The sequence below is a fragment of the Ursus arctos genome, unplaced genomic scaffold (genome assembly GCF_023065955.2).
Source record: "Ursus arctos isolate Adak ecotype North America unplaced genomic scaffold, UrsArc2.0 scaffold_5, whole genome shotgun sequence".
In the NCBI taxonomy this organism is placed as follows: domain Eukaryota; kingdom Metazoa; phylum Chordata; class Mammalia; order Carnivora; family Ursidae; genus Ursus; species Ursus arctos.
Genome location: NW_026623067.1, coordinates 88,651,703 through 88,665,578, shown reverse-complemented (window position 1 = coordinate 88,665,578; position 13,876 = coordinate 88,651,703). Strand labels below are relative to the sequence as shown.

Sequence of the window (13,876 nt, the reverse complement as noted above, 5' to 3'; positions counted from 1 at the left end):
TTGATAAAATTAATGACATTTTCAAAATCCAATTCTCTGGCAGTTACTGAAGTAGTTAAAAGGACTGGACACTTTCCCAGTAAAGAGCCTCAAGAACTTTCTCTTTCTCTCTCTCTCTGTTCCAGATCACATCAGTACTTGAAGTTGCTGGGGTTTTTTTCTTGAAAAAGAAGAGTTGCGATAAAATCTGCTTTTTTCTTAGCTTCAACAAAGATTGTAGTTCTTTCATCACCTATGTTTTACAGAATTTCTGCAAGTTTGCCACTTTTTGAGTACTTGTCAAGTTGGAGAACAGTCTGCTGATCATCTCTGTGGGCTCCACCCAACTTGTCCAACAGCCACAGATAATTCTACTTTCAAAACTTCCCAGCCAAATTTTGAATTTCCTCTGGAAAACATTGCACTGAGCATAAGGGTTTGATGTTCCTTTAATGGCATTCTAAGGCAGAAGATTGGCTTCTTAATTTCTGATCCAAAATCCATATCTAGCATGTAGACAGCTTCATCTAAAATTAAATATTCCCATTATCTGAGACCATTTTTTGTTATCCATTAGTATCCCAGGAGTAGCACATAATACATCATAGCCTTGTAGTGTCTGAAAGAAAGGAAAGGGATAGCATTCTTGTTTGGATACTCTGTTAGGCAACTGATCCTGTTCTTCTTTTTTTAAATATATATTTTACTTATTTATTGAGAGAGTGGAAGAGAGGGAGAGAGGAGAGAGAGAGAGAGAGAGACCACAAGTGGGGGCAGGGGCAGTGGGAGAGGGAGAGGCAGACTCCTACTGAGCAGGGAGCCTGATGTGGGGCTCAATCCTAGGACCCCAAGATCATGACTTGAGCTGAAGGCAGACGCCTAACCAACTGAGCCACCCAGGTGCCCTGATACAGTTCTTTGGTTTTATCTTTATACATGCATAGAGATAGGGATCATTATTTTCACTTTACATACAATGAAACAGGGGCTCAGGGTGGTTACAAAACTTTTAAGTGGTAGAGTCAGGGATCCAACTAAGCTCTGTCTGATTTAAAAGTTCACATTCCTTCCATTACACTGAGTCCTCTCTTTACTCTATGGAGTTATCTGGCACTTCATTAGCTTGCCACAAATATTTATTGGCTCGACAGAGAGATGAATGAATAGATGATTGAAAGAAACCGTCTGAGGCTTTAGGAACAAGTCTAATCTGAGAGATAGAAATGCTAATAGAAATCTTTATAAAATTGCTCTGTATTTCTAAGTGGCCCCATCTCTTCTGCCAAAGAGAGGGTGCTTCAATATTCCTATGAAGTGAAAAGGGAACCCCTGTGCTCCAGTATACCTACAATTAGGACAGACTTCAGCCAAAATTGGAAGGCAAGTGAAGTGAGACTTAGGTGCTCTTCTTTCTCTGCACTTGGTGGCTCCTGCTTAGTACTATTAATGTAGTCACTCACGGACCTGAGTCTGCTCAAACCTCTAGAATTAACTCCAGTTCACTTGGTTCTGCAGTCTTGGCTGCTAGTGGACCTAAGAGGAGTCAGTTGAAAGGAGAATTCACATGGGGGAGTTTAGTTCATAGAATTTGGAACCAAATAGACTGGGTTTAAAAAAAAACATATGTTCTCCACTTATTAGTTCTGTCACTTTGGGTAAGCCACTTAACCAATCAGTCCAAAACTTTGGAATATAGAAATTTCCTCATGTGGTTGTTATGAGGATTAATGGTGTAGATAAAGGGTGAGGCTCATAGTAGATACCTATTAAGATGTAGCTACTCTTCTCAGTTTTTTAGATGAATTTTTGGTAACTATAAGGCTTGTAGTTTTCCAACCAAAAACAAAGAAAATTTTTAGGATTTTGTGGTTTTATTTACATCATAAACCTTACAAAAGTCAAAAATCTAGAGTTAAATAATTTAGAATCACTTCTGATAAGGAGAAAAAAATATGTATATTTGAAACTATCCTAGAATTTGGGCTTACCTTACCTACTTTGGATTTTCACCTTAGTTTACTCCTCTTTGGAGATTTTCTATTCTGAAACATACAGCAGATGTCCATTTTTGTGGGCACTGGGATCCTACTGGGAGTAGGACACTGTCCAGTGTGCATCCTCCTTCTCTACCACCAACTTGGAAACAAAGGGGAAGCTGCCATGAAAGTATTGGGATACGATTCTCCATGAGACTTTCATGCTTCTGCAAAATATGCAAGCAGAACTAATTGCTCTTTCCTTCTAGCTTGTACAGGTATTTGTAGAGTGAAAGCCTTGGCCTCTCTTTGCAGAGCCAAGGGCAGGTTTGTTTGCTGTCCAGTATAATAAAGATGTTTCCCTTTGGGGCAAACATTGGCAGGTTTGTTCCCAGCTCATTAATAGATTCAGGTGCTCTAAACTCAGGGTTCCACCTTATGCTCTGCCTCCACCCAGGCCCCCTCTCCCTCCACACCATGGGGCTTGAGAAGCAAGGAAACCCAACGCATGCTGCTTGCTGTGCTGTGATAACAAAGTCTGTTGTCTCTAGTACAGGATTCTCTTGTCTTCTGCCAGCACGAAAGTGTGACAGACTAACTTGTGAGCTTGAGAGTAGATAAAAATTCACATCGTTTACAGTTCTTGACAAAAAGTTTGTGAAAACATGGAAATGTGGTATTGTCAGCTTAGAGGGCTCAGAAATCTCCTCTGATTGGGAAGTGCAGGTGGCTGAGGGAAATTGTCCCAGGAAACGTAATACCTGATGTAAGTCTTGAAAGATGAGCAGAAGCTGGCTGAGTGAAGAAGGCTAAAAGACATGACGAATTCCAGGCGAAAGAAATGAGATACAGATGTGCTCATGTGTGGGAAATTGGAATGTTAGAGCTTGTGTTGCAAGGGGTTGTTGGTCTTGGCAGGAGGATCTAAAAGCAGTTTGGGAATATACTGAGAAAAGTAAGAAGAAAAACTAATTTCTAGATTTTCTACTCTACTAAAACTTTCATGTGAATAGTCTTATTTTACTAAGATCGCAACTTTCTTGGGTAGGTATTACTAGCCTTTATAAAGAAATTAAGGCTCTGAGAATTTGAATAATTTCTGTAAGATTAAAAAGCCGATAAATACTAGAACAACAGTGTAAAACCAATGTTTTTTCCATACCATCTTCAATCACTTGGTGGGGATTTTTAATTTTTATTCTGTAGGTAATATCAGGAATCATCCATCTTTTTATATTAATGTTGTTGTTGTTTTCTTTTTTCCTTAATGTCAGGATGTCCTGATTAAGTCCATGGTAAATGGGCAGTTTGGAAGCAGCATGAAGTATAGGATAAGGGTTGTCTGCTAAGTATGAGAATAGTTATGAGATCATTGTAGTGACCCATTTGAGCGTTTTTAAGGGGACTGAATTGGGTAATGAAAATCATGATGGAGAAGAGAGAATAATTCATGCGTTTAGAAGTATAGTGTATCATAAAGGTGAAATGAATAAAAAGAGAAGTGCAGAGATTTATAACTTTGATGACTAAATGATTTCAATTAGCTGAAATAGGTGATTCTGGTGGAGGAACTTTGAAGGACAACATTATGAACTGAATTTATAAAATAAATAGGATGGCAAAGGGTGAACTGATGGTGAAATTTCAGGCAGTTTTTGCTTTGTGGAAGACAAATTTTGAAATTAGAGATGTTCAGTTTTTCATGGAGTTTACAAATTATTTTTTTCATTGGTAATTACAATGTAATAATGAAAATTTTAAATTGTACAGATATGAGACAGCATTTAGCAGAAGTATTTTCTGGTAGGAAACGTGAACACACACAAAAGAATATATGAGTATTAGAATGTTAATTTGCCCATTCTACTTTTTAGTGTACTTCCTTAAAAGTCTTAGTAGTAATATGAGGTGCCTGTGTGGCTCAGTCAGTTAAGCATCCAATGCATGATATTGGCTCAGGGTTGTGAGATCAAGCCCAGCATTGGGCTCCGCACTGGGCGTGGAACCGACTTAGGATTCTCTCTCTCCTTCTGCCCCTCCCCTGCTTAGTAATATTATTTCAGATTTTTACTGAAATAACAATTCCCCTTCTTGACTAATCAATTTTGGCTCAAAACAGTTGGCAGATTCCTCCTTTTCTATACCTCCTAATCAGCTCTCTCTGAAACCCCCTCCAAAAATCGAGTCTTTAAAAAGATTTGAAGAAGGGTGGCTCATGCCCAGAAAAAAGACCAAGATTTCGCCAACTTTGGCAAATGACTTATTTTTTTACACTAGCTTGTAGAAAGAAAGCCTGAATGATTCATACCATCTGTGGATTTAAATGGGTTTCTCCTATTACTCAAAAAGATGTAGCTTTCTTTTGAAAATGAAAAAAAATGTTTCTTTTGCAAAACTTTTTGTTGAGCAAAAAGATTGTGTGTATGCACATAGCGAGTTTCAGATCACTGTTTAGTCAGAGCTCCAGTTAACTGGCTGATTCACCACTACCACCAATGCCTGGATCATTTTTCTCACTTAATGTTGGGGCAGCTGGTTGAATGTAAACCAATGTTCATTCATCTAGGTATGTTGCCTAATAACCGATTCATTCTTAAGTTTTTTCATGAGGAAGCGCGCGCACACACACACCAGAGGAGGAGGGTAATAGTAGTGAAATGGGAGCTGTTACATGACGGAAATAAGCACTTGAAGGGGGGATTCTTTATTACCCTGCAAATGCAGCTTGCCCCTCAAATTCCTGTACAGAAAGATTCTCAACAGCAGACAGTTTGAATGTTTGAATATGAAAGTCAGGGTATTTCTTTTTACATTATAAGTAAGGCCTCTGCAGCCCTTAGACCTGCTGCTTTCTGAAGAACATGCCTGACAATTGTATCGTGGTCTTGTTCTGGTCAAGGAAATTCACTTTTAGCACCAGTTTCTCATGCCATGCTTCTACCATCACCCAGCACACACCCTATTTTAAGGGCACGGCCATTATCAACGGGGAGTTCAAAGACCTAAGCTTTGGTGACTTTAAGGGGAAACTTGGTGCTTTTCTTTTACCCTCTGGACTACACCTTTGTGTGTCCTACAGAAATTGGTACTTTTAGTGACAAAGCCAACAAATTTCACGATGTGAACTGTGAAGTTGTTGTGCTTTCAGTGGATTCCCACTTCATCCATCTTGCCTGGATCATCACATCAAAGAAGAATGGCAGTTTGGGCCACATGAACATCACACTCTTGCCAGATTTAACTGAACAAATTTCCTGAGACTACGACATGCTGTTAGAAGGCCCTGGTGTTGCTCTAAGAGGCCTCATCATCATTGACCCCAGTGGAGTCATCAAGCATTTGAGTGTCAGTGTTCGCCCCATGGGCCAAAGTGTGGAAGAGATCTTCCCCTTGGTGAAGGCGTTCCAGTTTGTGAAAATCCATGGAGAAGTCTGCCCAGTAAACTGGGCCCCAGATTCTCCTACAATCAGACCACATCCAACTGCTTCCAAAGAGTACTTTGAGAAGGTAAATCGGTCAATCATCCCATGTGTACCCCAGCTTCTCCCATGTGTACCCCAGCTTCTCCTATGTGTACCCCAGCTTCTCCCATGTGTACCCCAGCTTCTCCCACAGTTGGAACTCACTTTTAGCATTTCAAAGATGATTATTTATAGAAGTCAAAACTCCAGTTATGCTTGTATTCATAAATAATACTCTACATGTTTCCTTTTTTTTTGTAATATTGGCTAGGGCTTTTAAATGTACTCACCGCATAAAGTGTCCTTTATTGGTAACCTCTTGATGGCTAGCTAGTTTATAGAATGCTAGTTCACATATTCCTTGGATTGTGTCTTCAGTGGGAAGAGGAAACCTTCTTCCTTCTTGGCCTTACTCGACCCTTTGTGTACACCAGAGTGCTACAGCACAGTGCCAAGGCTTTGATCAAGGGTCCTGAAAGTTTCTTCTTGAATTCGTTTGTACGAAACTGAATTTTCTCTTAAAGTAACAAAGATCATAATCCTACATAGTTTTAAGGTGTTAACATCAGTGGTCTAATTTAACTCTTGCAATAAATGTATATATACTTGAAACAAATGTGAATCATGTTTTTAAAAAAACATGGTGGCAAAGTCACTTAAGTGAACATACATGTTTCTTATCCTGAGATTAATATAGTTATTTTACTTATTTGTTAGTTGACGTAGGGTCTACATACAATTCTATATATTGATTGGTTGTAATTATAAAGGATATTTATTGAATCCAGGAATTGCATTTTGAAATCATTGTAATTATTTTCTTTTCTCAAGTGCTCAAGGTAAAGTACATAATAAACATTTAAAAAATATGCATAAAAAGACATGTTCAACTATATATTCTATTGGAGTACAGTCAGCAAGAAAGCATGTGACTTCTAGTTTCATGTATTCAAAGCTTCATTTCATAGTAAACCCAGGATATTTATTTGCTAAAAATGCTACCACAATAATCAGAGCCTTCAAAATTTGATCTGCAAACAGAAAGACTTCAGAAGTTGAAGTGATTATCCTCTTTGGGGCAGGGGTCATCAGGTCCTGGTCATCATAGTTTTTTTCTATAAAGGACCAAATAGCAAATATTTTCAGCTTTGAGGGCCATACAGTCTGGTCTCAGTCATAGCTACCCAACCCTGGTATTGTAGTGTGAAAACAGCCATAGACAACACATAAATGACTGAGTGTGGCTATGTTTCAATAACATTTTATTTACAAAATCAGGTTACAGGCTGGATTTGGCCAGTGAACTATAGATTGCCAACCCCTGGTTTAAATTATTCTTATATTTGCATCCAAGCCCCAACTTTCCAGTGCTTAGTACAATGCTTAAAAGAGACATAATTAAGTTTTGTTGAATGAATAAATGGATTATTAAAATAGAGTAATAGAATAAATGTGCAAATTCATTCACAAATTCAACATGTCTATATTCAGTATCAGATACAGGACACAATTCTAGACTCTGGAGATATGAGAGTGGGCTAAATTAGAGGGAAAAAAAATCCCTGCCCTCACAGACATTACGTTCTTGAGGGACAACAAATAATATTGAGATAAGTAACAAAATGCGTAGTATGTGAAATGGAAATAGTGGATAATTAAGAAATAAGGCACAGGGGTTAGGGCTTGTCAGGAGCATTGGCCATTTTAGATTAGGTAGCCAAGGAAGGCTTTATATAAAGGTTATATCTGAGTAAAAACCAGAAGAAAGTGGGAACAACATGTTCTAGGCATAAGGAACAGCAAATGCAAAGGATCTCAAAGAGGTGTATTAGTGTTTTAAAGGTGTCAATTCTTTTTCTATTTTCTTTATATTTTTAAACAAAGCACTTTTTCAAGTAAGATATTATTTACATGTAATGAAATGTATCCATTTTAAATGTAATGAATGTAGTTTATGATGTCATGTGTTCCATAAGTTCTTGAATGTTTGACACCCCCCCAAATATAGATATTGTCTTAAAAGCCAAAGAAACTATTCAGAAAAAAAGCATCATCCAAATAATTGAAAAGAAAGTTTCTCATACACATATCATACTGGGTATTCAGGAAGAACATCAACTTAATACAAAAACTCAACAACTAGGTAAAAATATTACATGTCCAGTTTCCGTTTTTTAGATCATCTAGTGTTTGTTTTTATAATTGTCATAATATGCTTAATCCTTGATTTCCTGAGGTAATCTTTCAGATAGTTGTATTGTTACGTATACAGTAACAACCACTAGCCACAGGTAGCTAGTAAGCACTTGAAATGTGTCTAGTGATGTGCCCCAAGTGCAAAATTCACATTCAATTTCAAAGACTTTTGAAAGAAGTTAAAAAACTCATTCATAGTTTTTATATTGATCATATGGTCTGAAATGATAATATTTTGGATATATTGGGCTAAATAAAATGTATCACTAAAATTAATTTCATCAGTTTCTTTTTAATGTGGCTACTAGAAAATTTAAAACTACGCATGTAGGTCACATATTTCTGTTGGCATTGCTACCTTAGATGTAATAGCTGATTCCTCCACTACCAGACTTCTCAGTAACATATGCTTTTTACATTTTCATGATTTAAAACATTCACATTTCTTTGATTTCTTCTTGCATTTGATTTTTGAGATCTATTAGGTCATTTGAATTTTTTTCCTTGCTTTTTATTTTATGTTTAAACATTATCACAAGTATATTGGTGACCTATGTCAACCAACAGATTACAGGAGTCTAAGGCTCTAACATCTCTGGAATCAGACATTTTCTAAAAGTGTGACAAAATAACACTGCAGGCTGCATATGAAGATTTACTTCACTGTGGCTTTCAGATTTGCAGAGCTTACCTACGGAGATAATGTTTTCATCCCTTTAGCTTTTTTTTTTTTTTCCCTCGAGGCATACTTGTGGTGAGCATAGCATAATTTACAGAGGAGTTGAATCACTATGTTGTACACATGAAACTAATGTAACATTCTGTGTCAACAGTACTCAAATTAAAAAATTTAAAATAGAATTCTATGTTGCCTTAGAAATGCTTAAGAGCACACAAGGATGAGAAGGTACTGACCAAAAGGAACAAGTAAACTGTGAAATGCCTGAGCAAGTTCCAAGGAAGCTCAGCACGTTAGTTACTAATATGTCAAAGTGGCAAGGCTGTCATTTGATTTTTAATCCCCTTCCATGACCTGTCAGTTTCTTTCTAAGCGCATGTATCTCTCCTTTTCATAGATTCAAGAGAACAACACATTTTCTTCAAGTTCTTTGATTCCTGAAAGATCTTTTGGGTCAAGAATTTGACTCTTTTCTTGCACAGTCTTTCTAATGTTTATTAGAAAATTAATTATGAACATACAACAAAGTGCATAAATGCAGAAACTAATATATTTAACAAATGTACATCTAACACTTAAATTAGCTGTTAATATTTTGACATATTTGCTTCAGATTTCTTTTTAAGAAATTAAATGCTAACAATATATGCTCTCCTTTGCTGCACCTCACAACTTTATTAGCACCCCAATATCACAGTTCATGGCTTTACATGTTTTTGAACAATGACTGTAAATATTTGTCTCTGTAATCAAGGCAAATAAATTATTTTTTGAATCGAGAATTTAAAAAATGGTATATACTGTTTATTTCAGCAATTTTTTTTTAAGATTTTATTTATTTATTCGACAGAGATAGAGACAGCCAGCGAGAGAGGGAACACAAGCAGGGGGAGTGGGAGAGGAAGAAGCAGGCTCATAGCAGAGGAGCCTGATGTGGGGCTCGATCCCATACACCGGGATCACACCCTGAGCCGAAGGCAGACGCTTAACCTCTGTGCCACCCAGGCGCCCCTATTTCAGCAATTTGACTTTAAAATCAAAATTACTTTGAGAGAGCTACTGATGGTGATACATGCAGAATCATTTAATATATTTAAACTACTACATAGTTTTCTACTATAAAAAAGTTTATTTATTCTGTACCCTATAGAAGGACAAATAGGATTTATCGATTTTTTTTTTTTTTACTATTATGAACAGTGTTGCTATGAATGTCCTAGTAAATATTTTCTTTGTGAGGATTTTTCTAAGTGCAGATACATAGTAGGAGAATTGCTAGATCACAGGGTATGCACATACCAACTTTAATAAGTATAGCCAAATAATTCCCCAAAGGGTTTATACCAACTTACATTTCTGTCATCAGGATATGGGAATCTGTTTCTTCACATACTTACTGATACTTGTTATTAGATTTATTAGTTTTTGTCAATTCTGATTGAAGTAGAATAGAATTTCAGTGTGGTTGTGATTTTTATGACCGTGTTTGAACACTTAAAAAATCTTCATTGGTCATTTGGCTTTTGTTTATTGTGAATTATATTTCACATATTTTGATCATTTTCTTTAGATTGCTTGCTTTGTCATTATTTTATTTTTTAAAAATGCACTTTAATACTAATTTTTTGGCAGTTATATGTTTTTAAATATCTTGTTCTAGTCAATGGCTTGTTTTTTTTAGAGAGGGAGAGACAGAGAAAGGGGTTGGGATGGGCAGAGAAAGAGAGAGAGAGAAAGAAGCTTAAGCAGGCTCCATGCCCAGCACAGAGCCTGACATGGGGCTTGATCTCACAACACTGAGATAAGGACCTGAGCTGAAATCAAGAGTTGACCGCTTAACCAACTGAGCCATCCAGGCATCCCATGGCTTGCTTTTTTGTTTTGTTTATGGTATTGTTTCTCACATAGAAATTTCAAATTTTACTGATCATTTTTATGATTTGAAGATTTTTAAAAAATGGTATATAGTTGACATAACATTGTGTATTTAAGGTGTACAGCATGTTTCTTGCTACATTTACATATTGCAATATGATTACCACCATAGTGTTGGTAACACTCCAAGACCTCACATAGTTATTATTTCTTTTTTGTGGTGAAAAAAACTTCATTTTTAAAAAAAGATTTTATTTATTTAGTTGACAGAGAGGGAGAGAGAGAGCACAAGCAGGGGGAGCAGCAGGAAGAGGGAGAAGCAGGCTCCCCACTGAGCAGAGAGCCTGATGCAGGGCTCCATCCCCAGGACTCTGTGATCGTGACCTGAGCTGAAGGCAGATGGTTAACTGACTGAGCCACCCAGGCGTCCCATGAAGCCTCTATTTTGATGGTGAAATATTTTCGGGTGTTCAATGTAAGTACATGGTCATTTCCACAATCTACGAATGTCTAACACTCTTGCCTCCACACATATAACTTACTTTTTATAAATTTGAAATATGTGAATATTAAGAAGTTTGGAGGTAAGGTGTTAACATAGTAGAAAAAAATCCTTAGATTGCGTGGCTGTAATCATTTTTAAAAAATTTGTTTGCTGAGAGTTTCTCTGATAAGAGATAGTTATTCTTACATTAACTTAAAAAGCCTTTAAAAGACTCAAAGTTTTACAGGCTTCTGGGTGCTGCATCCAACTCTTGGGTTTGGCTCAGGTTGTGATCTCAGAGTGGTGAGATTGAGGATGTGAGGGCGATCTTGCTGCAACATCTGTCACCCCACTGATTGCCAGGGTTGATTTGGCTGATCTGGCTGGCGAGGCAGGTGTCCCCTTCCTCCCTCACCACTCCATGTGTGTCCCTGCCCAAGCTGCTGCATTCTCAGTCGAAGAGGACGAGCTTCCCCGATAGAGGAGGACCGTTCTTCTGTCAAGGGTATATGAGTAGCTGCGCTCCCCTGCTAGAACTTCCAAGGAGGCTCTCAGAGTGGTGAGATTGAGCCCCATGTGGGGCTCTGGACCCTGTGTTGGGGTCCTCGCTCAGTGCAAAGTCTGCTTCAGACTCTCTCTCCCTCTCCAAGTGCCCCCCCCGCTCTATCTCTTTCTCTCTCTAAAATAAAATAAAGAAATCTTTAAAACAAAGATTCAAAACTTTATAAATTTAGCAACATTTCCATTGACTGGCTCAAGTAAATAATCTATTTTGATGATTTCTATAGACTTAAACTTTAATTCCTTATTTAAACCTTATGTTGAAAATCATTAGCTCATAGTCATCTTGACTCTAGGGCAGGTTGGGACAGATCTAAACTTGACTCCGCTATTCAAAATAGTTAATGAACCAGAAACTCTATCACAATTTCCTTGATAGTACTTTTATTATCCCTATGTCTGTATGGAGCCTTCTTTATTGATAGATAGAAGGACCACAATGAGATGACATATTATTCAATAATCAGTGTAGCTATTATATTTATTATAATCTTTTACATTAGTTCTTCAAATTACAGGAAAAATAGACACTCTTATTAACAAGCCTAGAGCTGATTATATATCCTTATTTCTCTCTTTTACACCCTCTTCTCATAAATGCGTGCAACCTAACTCTACCCTAATCTGGTCAATGGATTTTAATACCCAGTCATGAATCATTGTCATTATTTTCCTCTATCAGCACAAAATCTTGAAATGTTTTTGTTCTGTGTTGTTTCCCATCCTTCCTGTAGAATCAGTCTTGATTTTATTTGCTTGCCTCTTTTCCAGAATTTCTCCTATATCCTGCTCTCTCCTATTTTGTTAAAAGTATATGACTCTTTTTATATGCTTCCTTTTCCAAATGATTTTATTTAAAGTCCAGAGAGTTAACCTACAGTGTAATATCAGTTTCAGGTATACAATTTAGTGATTCAACACTTGCATACAACACCTGGTGCTCAACACAAGAAGTGCCCTCCTTAATACCCATCACCTATTTAACCTATCACCCCCCCCTCCCCAGCCTGTGACTATCGGTTTGTTTTCTATAGTTAAGAGGATGTTATTTGGTTTGCCTCTCTTTTTTCCCCCTATGATCATTGTTTTGTTTTGTTTTTGTTTTATGTGGAAGCTCAAGTATTCTGCAGCCCTGAATGAAATTGTTGGGTTGGGGAAAAGATTCGGGTATGGTGTGAAGTAGGACAAGGTCCTCTTGTAACCCTGGCCATGTGACATCCTTAGATATTCAGGGACATCATAACATTTGTAACCTTGGAAGTCCTTGTGCTCCTAGTCTCCTTTACCTTGAGTCAAATTCAATTTTTCCTCTCATACAGGTCTATCCTTACTTGGCAGCCAGCCCCCGTGGGAAATTATAGTGATAGCTTATAATTATTGCGACATTGAGTAGGCATCAAGAACTCTTGCTAAGTGCTGTATGTGCATTTTTCTCATTAAGGGAACACAATGAAAATCTACAACATAAGTGAAAATTTTATTTTCATTTTGCCAGTTAAGAAGCTAGAGCTTAAAGAGGTGAAATAACATGGATAGTAACCAAGAGATTTTAAATATCTACCCATTTCTGTCAGCCTAAAAATTACAACATTTAACCACTATACTCTTGCTTTAATATGAGGGGAAAATGCTGAAGGCAAGGTGACAAAGAAAGTTCTTTTTTTCTCAGTGCTCATGAAAACATACCTCAAGCATGTTACTGATCATTAAGGTGAAGTATCTGATACAATAATTTGAAAAAATACATGTTCTTACATCATTATTATCTGTTGAATGTGTTTATATCATTATGTACAATCCTCAGTGTGCTATCACCTGTGGACTCCTGTTGTTGAAGGTAGCAGTAAATTGTCAATGATTCAAATAAGCCCTTGGCAGGAAATGAGAAATGCACAACACAAACCATCACGGATACTGTAATTGTGAGTAAAATTTTAAAAACAAAACACTCATTTTAATATTTTTTTCTGACTCAATTACTGTAGAACAATTATGTAAAATCTGTACCACTCACTATACACTGAGTAAGATAAAATTGCTATTTCCAGTTATTCTTTCCTTTTTAGTGCCTTTTGATCTTTATTTTAAAAAATTTTCCTGCCCTACTCATATTAATGAGTAAGATAACACTGCCATATTTCAAATTACTGCTTCCTTTTTGCCATTTTTGATCTGTTTTGCTTTTCTTCACATACTTAGGTGTATGAGTAAGCTAACACTGCCGTTTTTTAAGCTGCTGCTTTTTGTCCTTTTTATCTGCTTTTTTTTTTCAGTTAAAATTCACAGAAATACAGAGGAAAGCAATGATTTGGAAAATACTGTGAAACATGGAAATGTGGAGAATTATGTACTTTATTCCATAGTAGATTTAAGATGAGTCTCAAATACATGAGGAGTACCAACAATAGCACAACAACAACAGAGTCAGAAGACACTATGGAAAATGCAGTATTGAGAGAAAGAAAAGATAGAAAGCAGGAGAGGGAGAGCAAAAACCATAGAAGATAAAATATAAGATCTAATATATATTTAATTGAAGTACAAGAGGTAGAGGAGAATGTTGTGGTTCATGCAGGCCATGAAATCAGCCATAATACCCGGCTTGCTAAAAGGCAACACGGAGGCTGCTGAGGTGGAGGGAAGGTTTCGGAGAAGGGTGTACGCC

General features: G+C 37.0%; 1 pseudogene; it reads left to right on the top strand.

Moving 5' to 3' along the window:
* The first annotated feature begins 3,850 nt into the window (after positions 1-3,850).
* On the top strand, positions 3,851-5,648 carry LOC113254911 (thioredoxin-dependent peroxide reductase, mitochondrial-like; annotated as a pseudogene).
* The last annotated feature ends 8,228 nt before the right edge of the window (positions 5,649-13,876 follow it).